Source organism: Rhinopithecus roxellana, chromosome 4 (assembly GCF_007565055.1).
Source record: "Rhinopithecus roxellana isolate Shanxi Qingling chromosome 4, ASM756505v1, whole genome shotgun sequence".
Taxonomy (NCBI): domain Eukaryota; kingdom Metazoa; phylum Chordata; class Mammalia; order Primates; family Cercopithecidae; genus Rhinopithecus; species Rhinopithecus roxellana.
Window position 1 is genome coordinate 173,750,780 of NC_044552.1, and position 24,520 is coordinate 173,775,299.

The 24,520-nt window shown below is 35.6% G+C and overlaps 1 pseudogene; it reads right to left on the minus strand.

Moving 5' to 3' along the window:
- Window positions 1-12,364: 12,364 nt before the first annotated feature.
- LOC104660017 lies at window positions 12,365-22,066 on the minus strand (annotated as a pseudogene).
- Window positions 22,067-24,520: the final 2,454 nt, after the last annotated feature.

The window sequence follows — 24,520 nt, forward strand, 5'->3', positions numbered from 1 at the left end:
GAGGGAGACAAGAGCTCATCACGTGGAATGGGTCCACCTGCATAAAGTGATAGTGGCATCCGTGGAAGTGACTGAAAAACCTCCAGAGAGAATAAAGTGGAAGAAAAGAGGAGATATTAAAGGATGAAATATCAACACTTAGGGAAAGATAAGAGAAAAGCCAGCACTAATGGGACAAATAAATATCAGAGAAGTGACAGAGAGCAGGGCTGTGGGAGAGAACTTTGAGGTTGAGGGAGTAAGGCTTCTGGTTCAAGGTGACAGATCGAACATACATATATCTGTTCTCCCTCCATAAATCCCATTAAAATAAAACTTAAAAATATCAAAGGTAATAAATTTATAGTAGTTCTCAAATCAGGCAGAGACACACGCAAACTGTTAATCTTGATTAGTTTCTGGAAGATAGAAAATATGTTACATATTAAGAAATTGAGAAGCAGGAGCGCAGCCTAGAATTTGCACTCACAGAGGACTGCGGGGAAGGTAGAAGCCATGCCACCTGAGGCTGGTGCCTCTGAAGTTCTCCCAACCTGGAGATAAGACTTCCAGCTTTTGAACAAGGCAGTGGCCACAGATCTACTTCTATGGTTGTTCTCCAAACAGCTGTGCCTCTTCTGGCACTACTTGCCAAAGAAATTGGTTTGGGATTCCCTGAGTAAAACCCAGGGCTGTATGGGCTTAACTTGATCCCTGATTTCTGCTCACATGGTTTCAAAAAACTTGTGGGGTCAGAGCTTACAATCCATCTCTCCTATTGAAGAAGCATTGTGGGGAACAGGATGCTGGCAGAGAGAGCTCAGACCAGCCAAGTGTATTAACTAGCCCTCAGTTCATAACTTTAAATTGGCAAATATCATATTAGAGGAGAAATAATCTTACACCCACACAAACACGCACACACATATACACACACACAGTACCAATAAGAACGAATGAATTACCACCGCACTCAGCCAATAAACAGATAATTTAGGACATAGAACATGTCTATCTATCTATCTATCTATCTATCTATCTATCTATCTATCTATCTATCTATCTAAAATACCTATTTTATCTCTCTTTCTATATATATTTATATGTATATATAAAAAATAGTCATTATAAAAAAGAAGCAACCATAGAACTATAAAGACTTACTGGAAATTTAGGAATATGATGTCTGAAAATAAGGAAAATGGAAAATAAGTGCTGTAATAAAACCTGATGGAATCTGTTAGAAATTGGGATAAAAGAAAACTAGGAGTATATAGAAGTAAAGTTGAAAGCCTTAGAAGATCCATCGAGGAAAGCTAGGATCCTTCAAAAGGAGTTTAAGAAAGAGAGAAGAGAACAAAATATCCTAAAGAAATTATTGGAGAAATAATGAAAGAAAATTTATTTTGTAGCCACATGCATCTTCAGCTTGGGAAAAAAAAACACAGGATGAAGAGAATACAATTGAAGTAGGAAGACTACAGCTACACAGAGGCTCATGAAGGGTAAAGAGATTTTTGAACGCTTCCACTTACTGCTTCCAATAAATGAGAGTTCAACTTCTTATAAGAGATATTGTATGCTTGAAAACTGAAATCTGAGAAAAATATGACTACAGCCTATAAGTAAACGCCCAGCCAAACTCTCAAGCAAGAGTTCAGGTAAAATAAGGACACTTTTGGGTGTGTAAGCTATAGAAAATGTTACTACTCATAGATCATCCTCTGAAAGACTTGCTCATGTAATTTATCCAACAAAAAGAACAAAGGAACTCAAGAAAGAGGTAAAAATTGAGATCAATGAGACAGAGTACTTAATATATTGTATATTGTGATTATGCAGCAGAATATCTCTGTTTTATAGGAAATATACACTAAAGTATTCAGAAATGATAGAACAAGAAGTCAGCAACTTTCTCTCAAATGGTTCAGGAAAAGATGCTTTGTATTGTATCTTCACCTTTTCTGTAACTGCAAGATTATTTTGAAATAAAGATAATTTAAAAAATAAAATGGAGGGAAGAAATTGTAAAAGGTAACAAGAAAAAAAACCAAGTCACCTTTCCAGTGAGTCCCACGCTTTTCTATCTAAAATTCCACCCCCATTCTCCATTCCTCAGCTCACCTTCCGAACATCAATCAACAATTGACTTATTATTATATATTTAGTAGTTTAGGTTTCTTGTCTTTTGCCTCTGCCTCAACAACTAGTATAAACCTTTCATGAGGAACTCTGTTCACTGCTATATCTCTTGAACATGGAACACTGCCAACACATACTGACTTCTTGATAAATATTTGTTGAATGAACTGAAAACCTTATTATTACAAACAGTAGCCATAAGTAAAATGTCATTCTTCACAAAATATTATTACTAAAACTGCCACTACTCAATACTGCTTATTATTACACATTGCCACATTTCACTGCAATTTTTACATGGAAAGAAATCCACTTAAACATCAGTTGTAAGATTATTGTCCCCTGGGATGTTCTTGAAATTAAGAGGTCTTTTGTAATCTATCCAAGGGAAAAAAATATTTTAAATGCTAGTCTTCAATTTTAAGAGTATTGAGAAAGTGATCTGGCACATCATTCTTTTTAATGAACAAGGCGTAAATCAATTTTAAGATAAGTACCAACAAATTTTTAAAAAGAAAAAATAATGGCAGAATATCAGTTATGCAGTTGGTCTAGAATGCAAATTAGAACAGGGAGTATGAGGGCTCCAGGAAGTTTTTTGTCAAGGAGAAAAATAATTTCCTATCATAAAACATATGATTAAGAAGCTAAGTAACTTTAATGACAACATGAACAAATAGCATTAAGACAATAAATGAAGAAATAAAAGAATTATGCTGCCCCCACCCCCGTATTCATTCGTTATATACTCTTTCCAACAGCAAGTTAATGAGAAGGAAACCACCTCCACTCAGTGTCCAATTACACTACTTGATTCTGCAGGGAACTACATTTAAATAACTATAATATTGTAAAAGCTGGTTTTGGATATTTTCTTTTTTGTTTGTTTGTTTGTGTTAACCTATAGATAAAGCAGAGTTACTTTTAGCTATAAGAAGACAAGTGTTATAAAATTGTGCAGAATAAAATGTGAGATGATGCCTAAAATGGATGAGTCAAGAAATAGAGGTTATATTTTATTTGAAGACACAGATGAACAAACAAAAACACTTAATAAAAATATGCCTCTTAGAGCCTGGGGGTGTGAAAGTGTGGGGATAGGGAAGCGAGAAAGCAACTTAAGTCAGCAAAATTCTTCACTCTTCACAATAGAGGTAGTGGTGAGATCTAGTTTTAACTGATAAATAAATGAATGAAGATAAACCAGATGGATATAACCACCAAAAGAAACAGAAATGTTTATAACTGATTATCAAAAATGGGGAGTATGATTGAGAGCAAAGGATAGTTTATTTTTAATCTGAAATCCTCTCAGTTTGGATTTGAAATGTTAAATTATATATGATGCACACAGAAAAATGTCAGGTACAATGAGCACTGGCTATGAACATTGGTTTTCCCTACAAGTGGAAGAGAGGGATAGTGAGCAAAGGACTTTGTTCCACTCTTCGTTAAATAATTCTCAATTATTATTATTTTGCAATGAGTTATTTTGTTTTCCAATAAAACTATATATAATGATATGTATATGCTATTATAGAATAAGAAGGGAAACAGGCAACAGAGTTCAATGCCGCAGTGAGGCTAAATCAGATAAGAACCAAGATTTCTTTGGATTTGGTAATTTGGAGGAGACGTAATGAGTGCAATTTTCGTAGAGTGTAGAGGCAGAAGTAGAATTGCAGAGGAACTCATTCCTCAATGAGAAGTGTAAAGGAGTGGGGGCAGCAGGTATGAATATAAGTTAATTTTAAGAAGTTTTGATGAACAAGAAAACAGAGAGCATGTGGAAGTTAAATAGCTGACATTTAAAGATTATGGTTACCTAAAGATCACTTAGATTGTAAAACAGGGTGTGTCATATCTTATAAATGAAAGGATCATGATATACAAAGAGCATTGAATAGTCATCTAAAGGTTTTCCAAGAAAAGATAATATCTGTATCTTTGTTCTCCTTTTCATTTTGGATGAGGCAAGCATCAAAAACATTTTCTTGGAGGCTTATTTTACAATTTTAAGGCTCTTCCTATCTCCCTCCCCTCAGCCCACCCTTTCAGAAATGCCTTTTGGAGATACTCCCTACAGAGGCTTCTGAATCTAAGACATAGTTATGTTTCTGTATGGTAAATGTTTGAGGCATACTTGACTACATCCTACTACCCACACATAATTTGAAAAATGCAGGGAAGTATCAGTGGGCATTTTTTCATTTCATAAAGTTATGTCATATTAAACAAACTCTGATCCTTAGCCACTATGACAAATATGCTAAATTGATAAATCATCTATCTTTGCTATCCGTAAATTACTGAATGAAACTTGATTGTCCTTAGTGACTAGGTAATTTTCTTTGGTGAATTCAAGGCATCTCAGTCATTTCAATTAATTTTTTTGGGCCAAATCCCAATTTGTTTTAATTTTTTAATTTTAATTTTAATTTTTTTTTCCAAGACGGAGTCTTGCTCTGTTACCCAGGCTGGACTGCAGTGGCATGATCTAGGTTCACTGCAACCTCTGCCTCCCAGGTTCAAGCAATTCTCCTGCCTCAGCCTCCCGAGTAGCTGGGATTACAGGTGCCTGCTACCATGCCTGGCAAATTTTTGTATTTTTAGTAGAGATGGGGTTTCACCATGTTGGCCAGGCTGATCTCGAACTGCTGACCTCGTGATCTGCCTGCCTCGACCTCCCATAGTGCTGGGATTATAGGTGTGAGCCACCGCACCCAGCCCTAATTTTTCAATTTTTAAAAATTGACATAAAATTATATGTAATTATGGTGCAAGACATAAAATTTTGATATATGTATACATCATAGAATGACTAAAGCTAATTAATATACTCATTATGTCATATACTTACCATGTTTGTGTGATAAGTGTTTAAAATCCATACTTTTAACAATTTTGAAGTAGACAATACATTGTTTTATTAACTGTAATCACCATTTGTACAACGTATTTCCTAAACTTATTCCCCCTGTCAAACTGAGATTTTATATCCTGTAACCAACATGTGTCTAATCCACCCCCTCTGTCTCCAGCCCCTGGTAACCTCCATTCTCCTCTGCTTCTGTGAGTTCATCTTTCAGATTCCACATATAAATGAGATCATGCAGTCAGATACCCAGTTGTGAAGCCAGATAGGGTCCAGGGAAATAATCTCAACTCGTTTTATTTTGTCCTCTATCCTCTGTTGTTCTAAATTTTTCTTTATCTTCTGTGCCATCCCTCAACTTATTCACATCAGGCATCCTAATGTACTTAGTATCTTGCCCACTGCCTCTGCAACCCAGCTTCCAGCAAAACCTAATCTTGAGAAAGATTCAGAAAAATTCATCCAACCTAAGTAAAGCCAGTACAATGTCTGGCCGCATGAGGCTTTTGATAAACATTGAATGCATGCATGAGATGTAAATGCCTAATAATGCTTCTTCTGTCTATTGATTGATTGCTGGGTAGCAAACTACCACAACACTGAGGAGAAAAACACCATTTTAATATGTTCACAGATTCTGAGGCTCAAGAATTCAGTAAGGTATGAAGGGACAGCTCTTCTCCATATGTTTGGGGCTTCAGCTGAGATGACTCAAATAGCTGGGTGACTCCAATGACAGAGTTGGGACGACTGGGACTTGGAGGTCCCCCCTGAAGATGATGTCTTGCCTCACGTGTCTGGTATGTGACTTGGGATAACTGAGGGTCAGGTTCACCTGGGATGGTCAACAAGAGTGACCATGTCTTGTCTGCTGCTCATGCCTTCATGTGGCAGGACCTCCTGTGTCCTATAACTTGTTTGGGATTTACTCATATTTTGCTTCTTAAAACATTTCAATAGCACCTCTGCTTGGATTTAGTTTAAGAGATTTCTTACAAACTTTTAAACATTTCAAAATATTGCTCATTCTTTAATTCCATTAATTTGCACTTTACAAATATCAATCCTTTTCGTAAACATCTTGACGATGCAATCCTGGCTTTTGTTTTTTGGCCAGTTTCATTCAGTTTGTCTTTTTTCAATGTAACTTTTTAGTTATTGCTATTTCTTATAATGGAATATTTTGTCTTAATGGAAAACTCCCTGCTTATATGATTTGTAGTAGAGGAGGAAGAATTCAATTTCTGACAGCTCTCTGTGTCCCTCCATCTCTCCAATTGATTGTCTTCTCCCTTTGAAAACATTATTTTCCAGAATGTTACAGTGTGACAGAGACAATTTTGAGTAGCAGCAGGGCAATACTTCTCTGTAGTAAATGTGAAGTAGATGTGGGTTGCTTCTTAGTAGGTTTGTCACTACTTAACTTCATGGACTGGGACATGAAATTGTCTACCTATTCAATTGATAGCTGTTGCACAGAGTTAACATTCAAGATATTGCTCAACCAGTCTTAACCTTTCCCCAGAAATCTTTTCCACTATTTGCTGAGGTAACCTTTTATGTCTCACCTTCTACAGCATTTTCTTTGAGAAGCCTTTACTGACACTCTATGCCTAGATGAAATACTCTTCATTTTCTACATTTGTCGGCATGCATAAGGAATGTAGGGGATACACCTTGTGTTGCTACATTCCCAGCCTTAACAAAATACTTACACATACTTACTACTTAATAAATATTATTAGATTTAAGTTCTTTGGTTATTTATACCTCTGCTGAATTTTATTTTATTTTATTTTTTTGCCATAAGTCTTCTTTTATTCTTGCTAGACTTTTCAGCAAGATTCCAGAGTCTTATAATCATGCTTATTAAGTTCAGTAGCCTTCAGTTTCCAGTATCTTTCTTTTCTTTATTTATAAAATGTGCTGTTGGTTTTTCTTCTTTCACAGGACCATTGATTTTTAAAGCTATAGATGCTTTGAAGGAAAAGTCACCTACCAAGCCCCTTTGTCATTTTAAAGATGAGGATACTCAGGGACAGAGATGTCCATATGAGTGAATGTTATTATAGTTCATTGACTTCAGCAGCACCGGAACTTAGCTCTCATGTGTCTTACTGCCCCACACTGCTGTAGACCATTCAAAACAAAAGTCAATGGCTTGCTCAGGGAATCTTCATAAGTCATAAAAGATATCGGAATGAAATAATCAGAAGTAGGATGTTTCTCTTCTCCAATAATATGATGATCCTTCTCATCTCTTTTGCTGTGATATGTTCCTCAAAATAATTTGCCTCTTTCAACATATAATGATGTGTATTTCAGAAGACTATCATAACACTTTAACTTTTTTTGTGAGTGGAGAATCATACCTGAATGTTGAATAATATCACTAGTTGGATGATGGTGTCCCACAGAGATAATCCAAGATAATGCTATGCCGTGGTAGCAAATGAGACATTCTGTAATGTAATCAATGATTGTTGCGGGTAACAGCGTTAATATTGCCCATATTTTTGGCATTCCTTCTCACTCTTGACACTCAGTAGCTGCTGATCCTAAGCCTATGACCATTTCACATTTGGCCAGACGGCTAGCTTTCTTCTCACTGTGATCCCCTCTGGTATATTCTGGGCTATCCCTTCCTTGCTCTGTTTTAACCACATTAATACCCTTTCATTTTATTTTTTCATATAGTGTATGATTAATAATAACGGTAAAAATAGTAATGGTCATACTGTACTAAACGGTCAAATCTTTGACTTTATAGTAATATATTTTTATACATGGAATTCAAGGCTTAATTTCGTCTTCTTGTATCTAAAATAATAATATTAAGGTACTTATTCCTAATGTCTGTCTCAGCAAATGGATCACAGGCAGAATCTCAATGTGGATAAATCAGTGAAAAAGTTCAGATCCATCACTTTTGATGTTTCATTACCAAACATCAATTAATGCTCCTAAGTTAAACATGACCATGTGTCATTTTGTTGTAGCTAAGTGAATATGAGGTATGAAAGGATAAAATAACTCTTCTTAAAAGGTGAATAGAAGGCTGGATGTGGTGGCTCATGCCTGTAATCCCAGCACTTTGGGAGGCCGAGGTGGGCAGATCACCTGGAGTGGGGACTTTGAGACCAGCCTGACTAACATAGAGAAACCCCATCTCTACTGAAAATACAAAGGAGCTGGGCGTGGTGGTGGGCGCCTATAATCCCAGCTACTTGGGAGGCTGAGGCAGGAGAATTGCTTGAACCCAGGAGGCGGACGTTGCAGTGAGCTGAGATTGCACCATTGCACTCTAACCTGGACAACAAGAGCAAAACTCTGTCTCAAGAAAATAATAATAATAATAATAAAAACAAATAAATAAAAGTGAATAGAAAATTAAAATGTTGCATTTCAGAATAACCTTGCAGAGTTTATGCTTCAGTGTTTTATAAAATGAAAATTTAAAATGTATATTTACTAAAACAAACTTTTTGAACAGTCTTCAATTTTAGACTTAAAGGCATGAATATTTTAGTGTTTTTCTTATTTTTAAAAAATTGGCATTTTATAAATAGACATACTTATGGGGTACAATTCTGATGTTTTGATACGTATCTATGATACAAAATGATCCAATCAGGGTAGTTAGTGTCTCCATTACTTCATGCATTTATCACTTCTTTGTGGTGAGAACATTCAAAAGCCTCTCAACTAGCTATTTTGTAATATACACTATTTTACTGTCAAACAACATCACCCTATTACTTATTCCTCCTATCTAACTTTGCACCTGTTGACCAACCTCTCTTCATCCTCTGCTTTCCGGCCAGTTTTATTCTCTTTATGATATCAACTTTTTTTTTTTTTTTTTAGATACCGCGTATGAATAAGATCATGGGGTGTTTGTTTTTTTGTGTCTGGCTTATATAACTTAACATGATATCCTCCAGTTTCACCCATGTTGTCACAAATTATAGGATTTCATTCTTTTTAATGACCAAATACTATCCCATTGTTTAGATATAGCATATTTTCTTTATCCATTTATTGATTGTTGAATGCTTAAGTTGATTCCATATCTTGGCTAGTGACTAACGCTGCAATAAACATGGGAGTGCAGGTATCTCTTCAGTATACTAATTTCATTTTGTTTGGATATATACCTAGTCTTGAGATTGCTGGATCATATGGTATTTCTATTTTTAATTTTTGAAAATTTTTAATTGACATGTAATAATTGTACATAGTTATGAATTTCAGTGACATTTCAATACATGTATACATTGTTTAATGACCAAATCAAGGTAGTTAGCATATCCATCATCTTGAACATTTATCATTTGTTTGGATTGTGAACATTCAGAATTCTCTCTTCTAGCTTTTAAAATATATACACTAAATTATTATTAGTCATAGTCACCCTAGAGTGCCAGAGGACACTAAAATGAACACTTAATTCTCTTATCTAGCAGTAGTTTTGCATCAGTTAACAAACCACTCCCTATTTTCCTCTCCCCACTATCCTTCACAGCCTCTAATAACCTCTATTCTACTCTCTATTTCTATAATCTCAATTAAGTCTCACATAATAGTGAGAACATGCAGTATTTATCTTTCCGTGCCTGACTTATTTCACTTAACATAATGTCCTCCAGTCTTATCCATGTTGCAGGAAGGATTGTCCTCCAGTTTCATCTGTGTTGTTATTGATAGGATTTTATTATTTTTCATGGTTGGATAGTATATAAAAATATTATATACATTTACATATATAATTTGTATTACATAATATATGATATATTTAAATATATTTATAAATATATATTTGTATATTTTAATAATACATAATAATATATTTTCAGCTAAACATATTACATATATATTTTATATATATAATATTTTCTTTAACCATTCATCTGTTGATTGATATTTAGGTTGACTCTGTGTCTAGGCTATTGTGAATAGTGCTACAGTAAACATGAAGGTGCAGGTATCCCTTTGGTACACTGATTTCCTTTCTTGTTGGTAAATATCCAGTAGTGGGATTACTGGGTAATATAGTAGTTCTATTTTAAGTTTTTTTGAGAAACTTCCATACTGTTTTCTATAATGGCTATATTAATTTACATTCTTATTAATAGTGGATAAGAGTGCGCTTTTCTCTGCATCCTCACCAGAATTTGTTATTTTTTGCCTTTTTGATGATAGTCATTCTAACTGGGGTAAGATGATATCTCATTGTCATTTTCATTTGCATTTCCCTGATAAATAGTGATACTGGGCATTTTTAATATACCTGTTGGCCATTTGTCTGTATTTTTTGAGAAATGTCAATTAAAATCTTTTGCCCGTGTTTTTGCTGTTGAATTTTAAATTTCTTATATATACCCTAGATATTAATTCCTTGTCAAATGTATAATGTGCAAACATTTTCACCTATTCTATAGATTGTCATTTCACTGTTAATAGTGTCCTTTGCTGTACAAAAACTTTTATTTTGATGTGATCTCATTTGACTATTTTTGCTTTTGTCACCCGTGCTTTTGAGGTCTTTCTTAAAGAAATTGTTGCTCAGCCCAGTGTAATGAAGCATCTTCCCTATGTTTTCTTCTAGTAGTTTTATTATTTTGGTTTTACATCTAAATCTTTAATCCATCTTGAGTTGATTTTTGTATATGGTGAGAAGTAGTGGGGTAGTTTCAGTCTTCTGCTTGTGGATATCCAATTTTCCCAGCACCACTTATTGAAGAGACTATCTTTTTCCCATTGTGTGTTCTTGATATTTTTGTTGAAAATCAGTTGGCTGCAGGTGCATGAGTTCATTTCTGGGCTCTCTATTCTCTTCATTGGTTTATCTGTTTGTTTTTATGACAGTACCATGCTGTTTGGTTACTATAGCTTTGTAGTATATTTTGAAATCAGGTAGTGTGATGCCTCCAGCTTTGTTGGTTTTGCTCAGATATCTTTGGCTATTTGGGGTTTTTGTGGTTTTATACAAAGGTTGCTTTTTCTATTCCTGTGAAGAATGTCATTTGGTATATTGATAGGGATTGCATTAAATATGCAGATTGCTTTGGGAAGTGTGGGCATTTTAACAACATTAATTCTTCTAACTCACGAACACAAGATATCTTTTCATTTATTTGTGTACTCTCTATCAATATTTTATAGTTTTCAATGTATAGATCTTTTACCTACTTGGTTAAGTTTATTACTAGGTATCTTATGGTTTTTGTAGTTACTGTAAATGAAGTTATTTTATTGATTTCTTTTTCAGATAGTTCACTATTAGCATATAGAAATGTTACTAATTTTTAGATGTTTATTTTGTATTCTGAAACTTTACTGAATATATTTATTAGTTCTACCGTTGTTTTGGTGCAGTCTTCAAGGTTTTCTATATATGAGATGATATAATCTACAAACAGGAACAATTTGACTTCCTCTTTTCCAGTTTAGATCTCTTTAATTTTTTTCTCTTGCCTAATTGCTCTGACTAGGACTTCTAGAACTATATCAAATAGAAGTGGTGAAAGTTGGCGTACTTGTTCCTGATCTTCGAAGAGAAGCTTTCAGCTTTTCTTTATTCAGTATGATGTTAGTTGTGGGTCTTTATTGTGTTGATGTATGTACCTTTTATACCTAATTTGTGGAGAGTTTTGATCATGAAAGAATGTTGAATTTTGTCACATGCTTTTTCTCTATCTATTGAAATGATATATGGTTTTTGTCTTTCTTTCTGTTAATGTGGTGTACCACATTTACTGATTTGCATATTTTAAGCCATCCTTGCATCCATGGGATGAATCTGACTTGGTCATAGTAAATGATCTTTTTAATGTGCTCCTGGATTCAGTTTGCTAGTATCTTGTTGAGAATTTTTACATCTATGTTCATTAGGAATATTGGCCTGTAGTTTTCTTTTTGTTGTTGTGAGTCCTTATCTAGTTTTGAAATCAACATAAAGCTGGCCTGATAAAATGAGTTTGGAAGTATTCTTTCCTCTTCAATTTTCTGGAATAGTTTGAGAAGCACTGGTAGTAGTTCTTTTCTAGAACTAATTAAGCAGTGAAGTTATCAGACCCTTGGCTTTTCTTTGAATCAAGACTTTTTATTATTTTTATTTTTTAGCTGCACCAAAGGAATATCCTAGCTTTATTAAAGGGCCTGCGCCACTGAGTCAACATAAAAACACAAAAAGTCTCATCAGTTTAATAACAATGAAGAACCCCAAAAATGGAAAATGAAGGGGGTAAGGGAAGAGATCTGATTATGGCACTGAGCCTGGCCACAGGGTCCCCTGGTATTGCTGTTGCTACAGGGTCGGGGGGACAGCGATTGTCCTGAGCCCCCGTTCACCTGGGTCGAGGACCCTCACTTCTTCTGGGGTGTGCTCAGCTTCTGCATGTCCCTGATCTTGTCCAGCAGGCCAGAGTTGAAGGCCTCGGTGGGTTTGTAACAGTCAACCAGCAGCTCCTTGACCCTGGCAGCCTGGACATCATCACTCTCCATGTCCAGGAGTTTATCCATGTCAATCTCCAGTTCTGGTATCGCCTCTTCCTGGCAGTTGGGGAGTCGTTTATTTGCTCCAGGATCCACTCCTCCAGGTTGAAGCCCTTCGTAGCTCCTTGTGGTCATACTTGATGGTGACCTTCCCTTGGTGCCTCACTGGGCCTTCATCGTCTGTGCTGCCCGGGCCCTCTCCTGTGGTTCTGTGGGGTGGGCTCTTAAAGTAAACACATGGTCCTGAGTCACCACACCCCTTCCCTGGGGCCAGGGCCGCTGTCTGCCATGGTGGCCACGAGGGCCATGTACGTGCATCATGTCCCTCCCTGCACCTGGACGCCCACTGCCTGGCTCATGGTGGCTGGCTCAGGTTAGTCTGCTGGCTCTGCTCTGTGAGGCTCCACGGAGATTATGGTGGGGGCACCTGGGGACAGCTGCAGCATGCGGAGCCCCCAGGTCTGACCTGGCTGCACCCCTGACTTTTTATTACAGAATCAATTTTCTCACTCTTTGGTCTGTTCAGATTTTCAATTTTTTTCATAATTTAATCTGGGTAGGTTGCACTCCAGGAACTTATCCGTTTCTTCTATGTTACCAAATTTGTTGGAGTATAGTTATTCAAAATAATTTCTTCTGTGTCTTTGTATTTCTGTGGTATCGATTGTAATGTTTAATTTTTCATCTTTTATTATTTTTGAGTCTTCTTTTTTTTTCTCAATATAGTTAAAGTTTCTCAGTTTTGTTTTTTTAAACAAACATTTCTTTTTGTTGATCTTTTTAAAAATTAAACTTTTAAGTTCAGGAGTACACATGCGGGTTTGTTACATAGATAAACGTGTTGTGGGGACTTGTTGTACAGATTATTTTTCACCTAGGTATTAAGCCTAGTACTCAATAGTTATTTTTCTGGATCCTCTGCCTCTTCCCACCCTCCTCCCTTCCATACAACCCAGTGTGTGCTATTCCCCTTTATATGTCCATGTGTTCTCATCATTTAGCTCCCACTTATAAGTGAGAATGTGCAGTATTTTGTTTTCTGTTCCTGTGTTAGTTTACTAAGGATAATGGCCTCCAGCTACATCTAGTTCCTGTAAAGGACGTGATCTCTTTTTTTTATGGCTGCATAGTATTTCATGCTGTGTATGTACCACATTTTTTAAAAATTGAGAAGGAGTCTTACTTTATTGCCCACGCTGGAGTGCAGTGGCTCAATCTCAACTCACTGCAACCTCTGTCTCCCAGGTTCAAGCAATTCTCCTGCCTCAGCCTCCTCAGTAGCTGGGATTACAGGCACTTGCCACCATGCCTGGCTAGTTTTTGCATTTTTAGTAGAGACAGGATTTTGCCATGTTGGCCAGGCTGGTCTTGAACTCCTGACCTCAGGTGATCTACCTGCTTCAGGCTCCCCAAATGCTGGGATTATAGGCCTGAGCCACCACACCTGGCCTGTACCACATTTTCTTTATCCAGTCTACCATTGATGGGTATTATGTTGATGGCATATCTTTGTTACTGTGAATAGTGCTGCAATGAACATATGTGTGCATGTGTCTTTATGATAGAATGATTTCTATTTCTTTGGGTATATTCTCAGTAAGGGTATTGTTGAAAGTGGGCTGTTGAAGTCCCCTACTATAATTGCATTTCAATTTCTCCTTTTAGGTCTAATAACATTTGCTATGTGGGTGTCCCAGTTTGGGTGCATATAAATTTACAATTGTTATATCATCTTGTTGAACTGATCCCCTTATCATTATAGAATAATCTTTGCCTCTTTTTACTATATGTGGCTGAAATTCTATTTTATTATATGTAAATATGACTATTCCTCCTTGCTTTTAATTTGTGTTTGTATGGGATCTTTTCCCATCCCTTTATTTTTAGTCTGTTTGTCTTTACTGCTAAGGTGAGTCTCTTGTAGGCAGAATATAGTTGGATCTAGTTTTTTTATTCATGCAGCTACTCTATATTTTTTAATCAAAGAATTTAAACCATTTACATTAAAGATTATTGTTAGATAAGAACTTACTCCTGCCATTTTGTTAATTATTTTATTGTTGTTTAATAGATTATTTACTCCCACTTTTTCTTTTGTTGTATACCTTTGTGGTTTGGTGTGAAGCTTTTATCCTTACTCTTTATTAGTTGTGTATTTGCTATAATTGGTTTCTTTGTGGTTATCATTGGGCTAGCATAAAGAGTCTTGCCAAAATAGACTATTTTAAACTGATAGCAACTTAACTATGGTCACATAAAAATACTCTGGACATTTTCCTCCTTTCAATTTAAATTTTTATTGCCTAATTTTTCTTCTCTATTACATGTTCCTTAGCCACTAATTGTAATTGTTGTTGTTGTTGACCACTTTTACTTTAAACCTTTATGTCAGAGAATTGAGAGATTTATATAGCACCATTATATCACTGTGGTATTCTGAGTCTGATTTATGAATTGATTGCTACTGGTGAGTTTTATACCTTCACGTGTTTTCATGGTAGTAATTATTGTCCTTTTATTTTCAGTTGTAGAACTTCCTTAAGCATTTCTTGTAGGGTTAGTCTAATGGTGATGAATTCTCTCAGGCCTTGTTTTTCTGTAAAGGTCTTTATTTCTCTTTTATTTCTGAAGGATAGCTGTGTTGGATATAGTATTCCTGACTGAAAGAATTTATTTGTTAGACTCTCTTTTAATATATCATTCACTCTCTTGGCCTGCAAGTTTTCTGCTAAGAAATCTGCTAATAGTCTCATGGAGATCCCCTTCTATATCACTTGATGCTTTTCTCTTGCAGCTTTTTGAATTATCTCTCTGTCTTTGACTTTTGACAGTTTGATTATAATATGCCTCAGAGAGGATTTTTTGGAAGTTGAATCTAATTGAGGAGCTTTGAGCTTCTAGAATCTGGATGTTCATATATCTCCCAATATGTGGGAAATTTTCAGCTATTATTTCATTAAATAGGTTTTCTGTGACTTTCTTTATTGATTTATTCTCCCTCTAAAACTACTATAATGAGAAAATTTGTATAATTAAGGGCATCCCATAAGCCCCATAGGCTTTTTTTATCGTCTTCTATTCTTATTTTATGTTTTCCTGTCTGAGTTATTTACAATGATCTGTTTAAGTTCGGAAATTCTTTATTCTGTTTTGTTGATTGCTGAAGCTCTCAATTACAGTTTTTATTTCATTAACTGAATTTTTTCAGCTCTGATGTTTCTGGTTTTTTTTTTTTTTTTTTTTCATGTGATATCTATCTCTGTTGAAATTCTCATTCAGATAATGAATTGCTTTTCTGATTGCATTGAAATGTTTGTTGATATTCTCTTGTATCTCACTGAGTTTCATTAAGATCATTAATTTGAAAATTTTCAGACATTTTGTTAATATCCTTTTTTTTTGGAGTTTGTTACTAGAGATTTACTGTGTTTCGGGGGGAGGTGTCATGCTTCCTTGGTTCTTCATACTTCTTATGTCCCTTCATTGATCTGTGCATCTTGTGGAATAGTTTCTTTTTCCAAGTTGTGAATTAATTGTCATAGGGATAGACTTCTTCCTGTAGATACTTTCTAGAGTTTTAGTGAGGTATGGTGCATTGACTTTCGTTTTGGGTGAGTCAGTAACATGATCTCCATGCAGTTTCTTCAGCTGTAATCACTGTCAGTAATTTCAGTGATTGCCTTAGTGGTCTAGGCTGCATGAATTTATGATGGTGTTGGTATAGTTTTGCTGTAGGTGGGAGTGCTGAGCTGGTTGTTGGGTTGGGTGTGTGTAGGCACAACAGGCCAAGAGGCTGTGTCAGGCTTCCTAGGGAGGTGGAGGCCATTGCTGGGATAGTTGAAACTGAACTGAGCCATGTGTAGATATGGCAAGGCCGGGAAGTCCTACAGCAGTCTGTCTGGGGGTGGGCCACCCTCAGGCCAGCTATTGTGCCAGGCACGGGTTTGTGTGAGTACATCAAGATGGGAAGTCCTGTGGCTATCTGCCTGTAGAGGCAGCATTGCTGCTGGACCAACTTTTGGGTTAAGTGAAGGTTCATGCTGGTGTAGTGGAACCTGGAAGTCTTGCAGCAGTCTGTGTGCAAGGATGACTCTTCTACCATAACAGCTGTCAGGCCAAGAATGGATTCAGTGTGAGTGTAGTGGAGCTGGGAGGACCTGCAACAGCCTGTAGGGAAGCATAGCTGCTCCAGAACTGGCAGTCAGGTTAGGTGTGAGTACACATGAACTTGCCGTCCAGCCAGGTGTACAACGTGAGTGCATGTGGGCAGGGCATTGAGGTAGCTGCATGGTAGTATTCCCACTGTACAGGTATACCTGTTCCCTTAGGGGTGATGTCCTGCATGGACTTGAGCACCAGAGTCTTGGTTGTTCATATGGTCTAGAATCCAGGCAGCCAGGGTTGTGGTGCTATAGGCACCCATGTGAATGTGACAGAAAGATCATGGAGCCTCAGGGATGGTGAGAGTTAGTTGCTACAAACTGCCAGGACAGGACACACTCTAGCCACTCTAGCAGTGGGCTTGGTTTAAAGATGGTACCCATCCTTAACAGCCTGGAGTTTTAGTGAGGTATGGTGCATTGTATGGGGTTCAGTGTAGGCTCCTACTCTGCAGCAGTGTACTTGTGTGAAAGTTTGGATACTCTTCAAATTGGATTTAGGGTCTATGAGGACTGGGGGATTCTCCTGAGCAAGGATTGCTGGCATTTGTGACAGCAGTAGGGATGACTGGGGGTATCCAACTTACATTTTCCCTGTAAAAAGTTACCCTGACTAGAAGCCAGTCCTGGTGAAGGAGACAGTGTGGCAGAGGCAGAATGCCTCACTTCTTTCCCTATGGTTCTACCCTGGGCTTCTGTGCTTCACAGGGATTTTGCTATTTCCCTGGTGCTTTACAGCATACTTCCTAAGTCTCTCTAGTCAAAACATTTTTATTCATTTGTTGTTTTGGTCTGTTTTTCTTGGTGGGAGGTGTCAGGTAACTCTAGTCTGTTGACCTCACTCTTCCCATTTCATTTTTGATTTACATAGAGTTGTTACAATGTCCTAACTGCTGTTTACCCCTTTCCTATTCTCTTCAGTGTTAAAGATTTATCCTTAACTATCATTTTATTGGGGTCTCTAGTGGGAGAAAAGAATTATGTTCAGCCATCTCAAACCAGAACTTCTTTTTCACTTTTTCCAATTTTAAATTAAAAGGAATTATCTGCTCTTGGGTTTCCATACAGATTATGAAACATTTACTTGTTAAATATGCCAATTATTTTGGGGGGAAATAGTGAACTATAGTTCCATGTCATATGCCTCTGCCATAGAATTAGGTGATCTCCATTACCAAGTCTAAAACTTATATGTCTTTACATGTTGGTAATTGGCAAATATATAAATATATCACTAAACTCTTCTTTATCTATTTCCTCTTGTGACTGTAATTTAATTTATTAAAATATTACAACACAAAAATCTCCACAAAAACATGCAAAATGACAAATGCGTAATATCTTAATGCTATGTGAGATCCAGATGTATCTAAGACACAAAGAGCTAATTAGAGGTAATGAACATTTATTTCCAGTTAAAGGGCTAATATTGGACGAAACTTAGAAGGTTCAATTCAGATAAGCATTCAAGTGCTTGGCTGCTGATCCCAAACTTTATCTGAACCCTCTGAACCTCTCAAGTCTTGAAAACTGGGCTGGACATCTTATGAGAACAACTTCATCTGGGGTATTTGGGTATGTTTGCTTCCAGCTGGAACCCAAAACTGCAGCGAGAGGCACAAATGAAGAAAAATTGAGTGAAACTCTGAAGTTCTTCTAACCTCAGAAAGAGGTTTTGGTTAAATTTGGAGGAAAGGTTAGAGATTAAGAGCAGCTTCTATTTTAGCTGGCTGCATTCATCTATCTTTAAAAATTATATATTAATCTTCCAAATGAGAGGTCATTAATATTACTTTTCAGTTGGGCAATATAGTGAAACATTCTTTAAAACAATGAATTTCTGCTTGTTTTACATGTCTCAAGTAAGAATTTGACAGTAGATAACTGCTTCAGAACGGCAGCGTGCATATGACTGATCATTAACACATGCCTAGGTGTGGTTTTAGGCACCAAACCAAATGGAGCCTTAAGTCGAGTTATAGGAACATCGTTAAGATATAGTCCATTGTAAGCATGGAGAGTAAACAGGAGTAAACTACTTTCTATTGTATTTTCTTTATCAATTTGGTGAGGAGAACACATATTCAAAATATTTTATTTATTTTTTCTTTTATTTTCAGTTTTATTTCACTTTAAATATGCCAATTATACTTGAGGAATCATGGTCATAAAAATATGTACGTATAGAGAACTGATATTTGTTAATTGCCTGCTGTGTACTCACTATATGTACATAATCTCACAGCAACTCTAAGAGGTAAATATTATTATACAAATTTCACAAGGACTGAGGTTCAGAGAAGGTTATTTATTTGCTTAAGCTTGCACAGTTAGTGTGATGACTAATTTTATGTGTCAACTTAGCTGAGCCATGGAACACAGATACTTGGTCAAGCATTATTCTGAATATTTCTGCGAACTTTACTTGTAAATCAATAGATGTTGAGTAAAACAGATTGCTCTCTATATTGTGAGTGGGTCTCCACCAATCAGTTGGAAGTCTTGAAGAGAACAAAAACCTAACCATCCCTAAGCAGGAGGGAATTCTCCCAACAGACTGCATTTGGACTTTCTCTGCAACACTGTGTCTGCAACACTGGATCTTCCTGGTTCTACAGCAGAAACAACAGTTTAAGCCTTTGGTCTTAAACTGCAGCTCTTTCCTGTATCTCTAGCCTTCCTGCCTCCTTGGTGATTTTGGACTCACCAAGCCCCCATAGTCATATAATCCCATTCTTTTAAATAAATCTCTTTCTATATATATGTACATATATCCTACTGGCTCATGTTCCTCTGAAGAACATAGATGAATACAGCTAGTAAATGGGAAAGTTAAGGTTCAGGTCTAGTTCTGTTGATTTCAGAGCACTACGCCAAATTTCATTTTATATAAACACTTCTTTCGTACTGGCTTACTGAGTTAGTAACTCAATTTGTTGCTACATATTCACATTTATGTTCATATACACAAATGCACACCTGTATACATGTTAATACATAGTATTGAGTGTGGCCTTGTTTACACATGAATGAGACACAATTTCAGCTGTTCCTATGAAACTCTAAAGAGAATGATGAATTTTAACCTCAACATGTAATCTTGTGAAGACAGATTCACTTCACCATATTTATTATTGTATAATAGTAATATTTCCCTCCTATAGTATTATTATTGCTGTATATATCCCTATAATCTGCTGAAATTCTAATAACTGATGACATTTTTATAAATTTCCCCAAAATTTTGGTTTTACTGAAGATACTTTTCTAATTTTTGCTGTTAAAATAATCATAATTCTATCTAATTATTCAGTTTTCATTTACTCATGACTAGCAAACTGAAACATCTAAAACAAAATAACTATAGAAAACTATAAATGAAACAATACTAGCATTGTGTTTAAATTCTTCATGTTAACTTTTACCATATTAATTTATAGTTTTTTAAAGTTTATAGCTTTTACCTTTTAAATGTATAATGTTGCCTGGTATATTTAATCTTCGATTTCTTTCTAACAGCAGCTACTTGCTCATTTGGACAAAAAATGGACCAGGCTTCTAATGATTAATTAACACATGTACAGTGATTCCTACTGAGAGTCAGGAAACTTGATCTTAGCATCAATAATATTCATCTCTGTATGCTAGTTGTGAAAAAAGAATTATGTTCTGAGGACATTATATTTATCATTCTTCTTCAAGCCATATAAGCAAGATATAACTTTGTAAATATTAAGGTCAAAAGAAACATATGTCTCTAATTTATTGGAGTTGTCTCTAAAGGTGATCTCTCATCCATGTTCCTATAAACCCTTGGGTAGGGGAGGAACAGTCTATGAAATTCAGGATTATGAGCCATCTTTTTAAACTAAATTCTTTATTGATGAAACAGCTCACAATCAAAATTTTACCCTTGAAAATGATTGTAAATTATTCAGTTACATTCCTTTATTTTGTGGATGGAGAAACTGTGGCCCAGGTAAGTTAAATGACCAACCCTGATGACTCAGCTGGACTAAAACAAGTTTGCCTGATTTCTAGTGCATGTTACATCTTCCCTTGAACATGTGACTTCCCTTATGAAAATAGTCCCAGGAAATTCCAAAATACATTCCTATATTACTTGGGCCACTTAGAATATGAAGAGTGAACTTTTAATATATTACTAAATCATTTATTAGCATGTTCCTATTCAGCATCAGAGCTTTCTATGGTAACCACCCATGTATGCTAATTTTAAGGCTTTAGTGTTCAACAGCTAACTGAAGCTACTGCCAACTTTTTGTGTGTGTTTTTAAGCATTTTAAGGTATGTTTGTTAAAATGTACTGACAATAAGAGTGACATGAAAAATCTTATTATTATTATTACTTTTTATTATGACAAAATGTCATTGCATATTTTGGTTTAGGCCCTGTTTCCACATGGGTCTGCCCATTGCTAGTGTGGAACTCTAGAACGAATATGGTCTTTGGAAATTAATTTTAACTTTGCCACAAGCCAGCTGTGTGAGCTTGGGTAAGTCACTTACCTAGTCAAGGTCACAGTTTCTTCATTTATAAAAATGCAGGTAATAAGGCTTTTATTTCATGGTCATTGTTAAGTATTAAATGATTTAATGTACATATGATATAATGATATAATGAAAGGGTTTAGGTACAATGAGCCTGGCACATTGCAGCACTCTGTAAATATTAATTTCATTTTCACTGTAATCTTTACTGCTGCCTTTAATTTTAGGATTTATGACTCTGGTCCAATATGGCTCACCCACCTGAAGGCCTTCTAGTCAATTTCTCATAGTCTTTGTACACTGACAGGTGGAAGATATTAGGGCCAAATTATATACTTGAAAATGAATAAGTCTATGTTTATTGTTCCTAATTAATATCTTCTTCCATTAAATTATTATAATGCTTAGGATTAATTAATTTACTGTGCTATATTTACCAAGGTGAAAGAATTCTGTGATTGCTACAACAGGAAAACTCTCTAGTGAGGTTAGAAGATGGTTAGGCAGTTTTGTTTGCTTAAGAAAAATGAGCAAGAAAATTTTGCATAATGCCTTTTGGAGCAGTCTTATTCTTCATAATTGCCTGAGATATTTCAAGGTGCTTTGCTATAAATCTGAAGACTTAAAAACATTGTTTTACAGTCTGGCCCACTAAGAATAATGACCTCTCCTGTTCCTTGTTTTTCTGGGTGATTAAGGGTTTCCTGACTGGCCCCAGGCCATCTGCCCTGACTATTTTTTTTTCTTCAGATTTAGAACCATAATGTCAAAAATAATCTCTTACTCTGAGAGATTTTGCTAGCCCCAGAAGATGGGAAGTGTTTGCTGCATGTGCTCCAACATCGCATGAAAAATTGTGCAAATGATGCTTCTTGTTGATGTTATAAAGCAGTCCCATCATTTATGCTCCTTAAACTAAATTAGGTGTAAATTATTTCAAGGAGGCCAGAGTTCTTCCTTGTATTCCTATGAGGATAATTTCACAAATACACAGCATGTCCCTTCAACCACAGATTTTGGGCAGAGAGAAGGAAACAAGAAGAAGGAGAAGAAGAGAGCTATGGCCTTGGGCCAGTGCACACTCCCTACAGGGGGTTTCCAGCATGTAGGTGATTTCTAACCAAGCTGACATAAATCAGACTGTGCAGAGCAATGACATTCTGATCACTGTGCTGGGAGACACCTGGATAGTGTTACAGTTCCCTCATTAAGAGGTACTGGAGTTGAGCTGGGGAGGTGAACTTTTAGCTGTATCAAAATAACAGTGTGGGGGCAAAGAAGATGCTGGGATGAGGGGGCATACCAGTCATAACCCAACCTTTACAGACAGCTTGTGTGAGGTGTTCTGAATTCTCATCTTTGGAAATAATTGATTTACAAGCTGAACTCAGTAAAATCAAGAAGAATTTGGTCCATGAATGCCATTGTTTAAATCTGGCTGCGATTTGAGCCTCTTTCTTTCTCGGCTGGGACATTCTGCTGCAGTAGCCTACACTCCCAAACCTTGTTAAAACTGAGTTCATAATGTGTGATAGACATGTCTGTTAGTGTTCTGGAACATTTTATTCAAGGTAAGTTACTTATTAATTACAGTTATTAATTTTTAATAAAAATTGGATGTTAAAATTGGATGTTAAAACACAAAATTGGGTGTATAGGTAAAAAAATACAAACCTTTCTAAACCAAACAAAAATTTTAAATATAGCAAAGAACATAGAGAAGAAAAGACTATGGTTTAAGTACAACATAATAAATTAATTATAAAATAATATAATAGAATTGATATCAAACATATTAGTCATATAAAAATGTGACTGGGTTTAAATCATTTATTAAAGAAAAAATATTTTCAAATTGGTTGATAAAGCAAAATACATCTCTATACTGTATAAAAAAGACATATCAAATACACACAGAAATTTTAAAAAGATAGAACTAAATATATGGGCAAAAAGATACCAGGCAAGTGGAAAAAATGAAAATCAGAGTATTAAATTTTGATAGCAGATAAAGTAGAATTAAACAAAACTACATACTGTACATACTTACCTTAGCCCAGCAATCCCACTTCTGATCATTTATTCTGAAGGTACATTTCCAACCATACAAAATTACATATGCACAAGATTATTCATTATAGCACTGTTTATAATTGCAAATAGTTATAAATGTCTAAACACAGGAAACTGGTTGAAAAGCTTTACATATACACTGCGGAATACAATACCGTTGTAAAATAAGAATGAGGAGGAGCTTTATGAAGTGATAAGTTATTTCTATAATGTATTTTAAGAGAAAAAAAAACAAAGTATTAAAGAATCTCCAGAGTAAGCTACCTATTATATAAGAAAGATGGAGGAATAAGGAAACAAATACGTGTCTGCTGACTTCTTCAGAAAGAAACAAAAGGATAAGTCAGAAAACGTTGAAACTGGCTACCTGTAAGAGAGGGAGTGGTGGAAGGGATGGGGAGGGAAGAACACTTCTCTGAGTATACCTTTGTGTACACTTTTGACATTTGGAAGCATGTCAGTATTCTACATATTCAAAATGGAAATAAAAATCAATAAAGATAGGGAAAATACCTGGAATGGAATACAAGCAGTATTTCAAACAAATAATTGTATCTCAGATACATGTCATAACCACACCAAAAGGGCAAAAAAACTAATCCAGATAATTTGAGCACAGTACTTGGCCCTGTATCTTAAATTCTTTTAGTGGGTTTCTTTTTTTCTAGTTACGTGTGTGTAGAAATTCTCAAACCCTATTTGTTTTTATTATAGAATTAGACAAAATTGGATAACCGTGTTGTTGGTGTTGAGAGCCAGGGTTCCCACAGAAGGAAGATGCAAATATAGAATAAGGATGGTGAAGAACCTTGTGGGTTTGGATTAAAATTCATGGTAACAAAATGACTTCACAGTTTCTAAAGAAACATAACATCTAAATGTAATACATAATCCTAGACCGGACCCTAGAATGAAGAGAAAAAGAATATTATAAATGATGTCGTTGGAACAATTGGCATAATGGCAATATGCACTATAGATTTTTAAAAAATTAGATAAAAGTATTATATCAATGTTACACTTATTGCATTTGATAATTGTACTGTAGTTATGTAAGCAAATATTCTTGTTCTTAGGTAGTACCTACTGAGGAATTAAGAAGCAAAACTTTCAGAGAAAGAATAATAAAATACATTTTCCAAAATGTTAAAAAAATTGGATAAAGAATATAAGAAGGTTCCCTGTACTATTTTTTAAATATTTCTGTAGGTTTAAAATTATTTCAACATACTAAGCCAAAAAAGTTATGTATTACATTCTGAATGATTCCTTGTTACCTTGC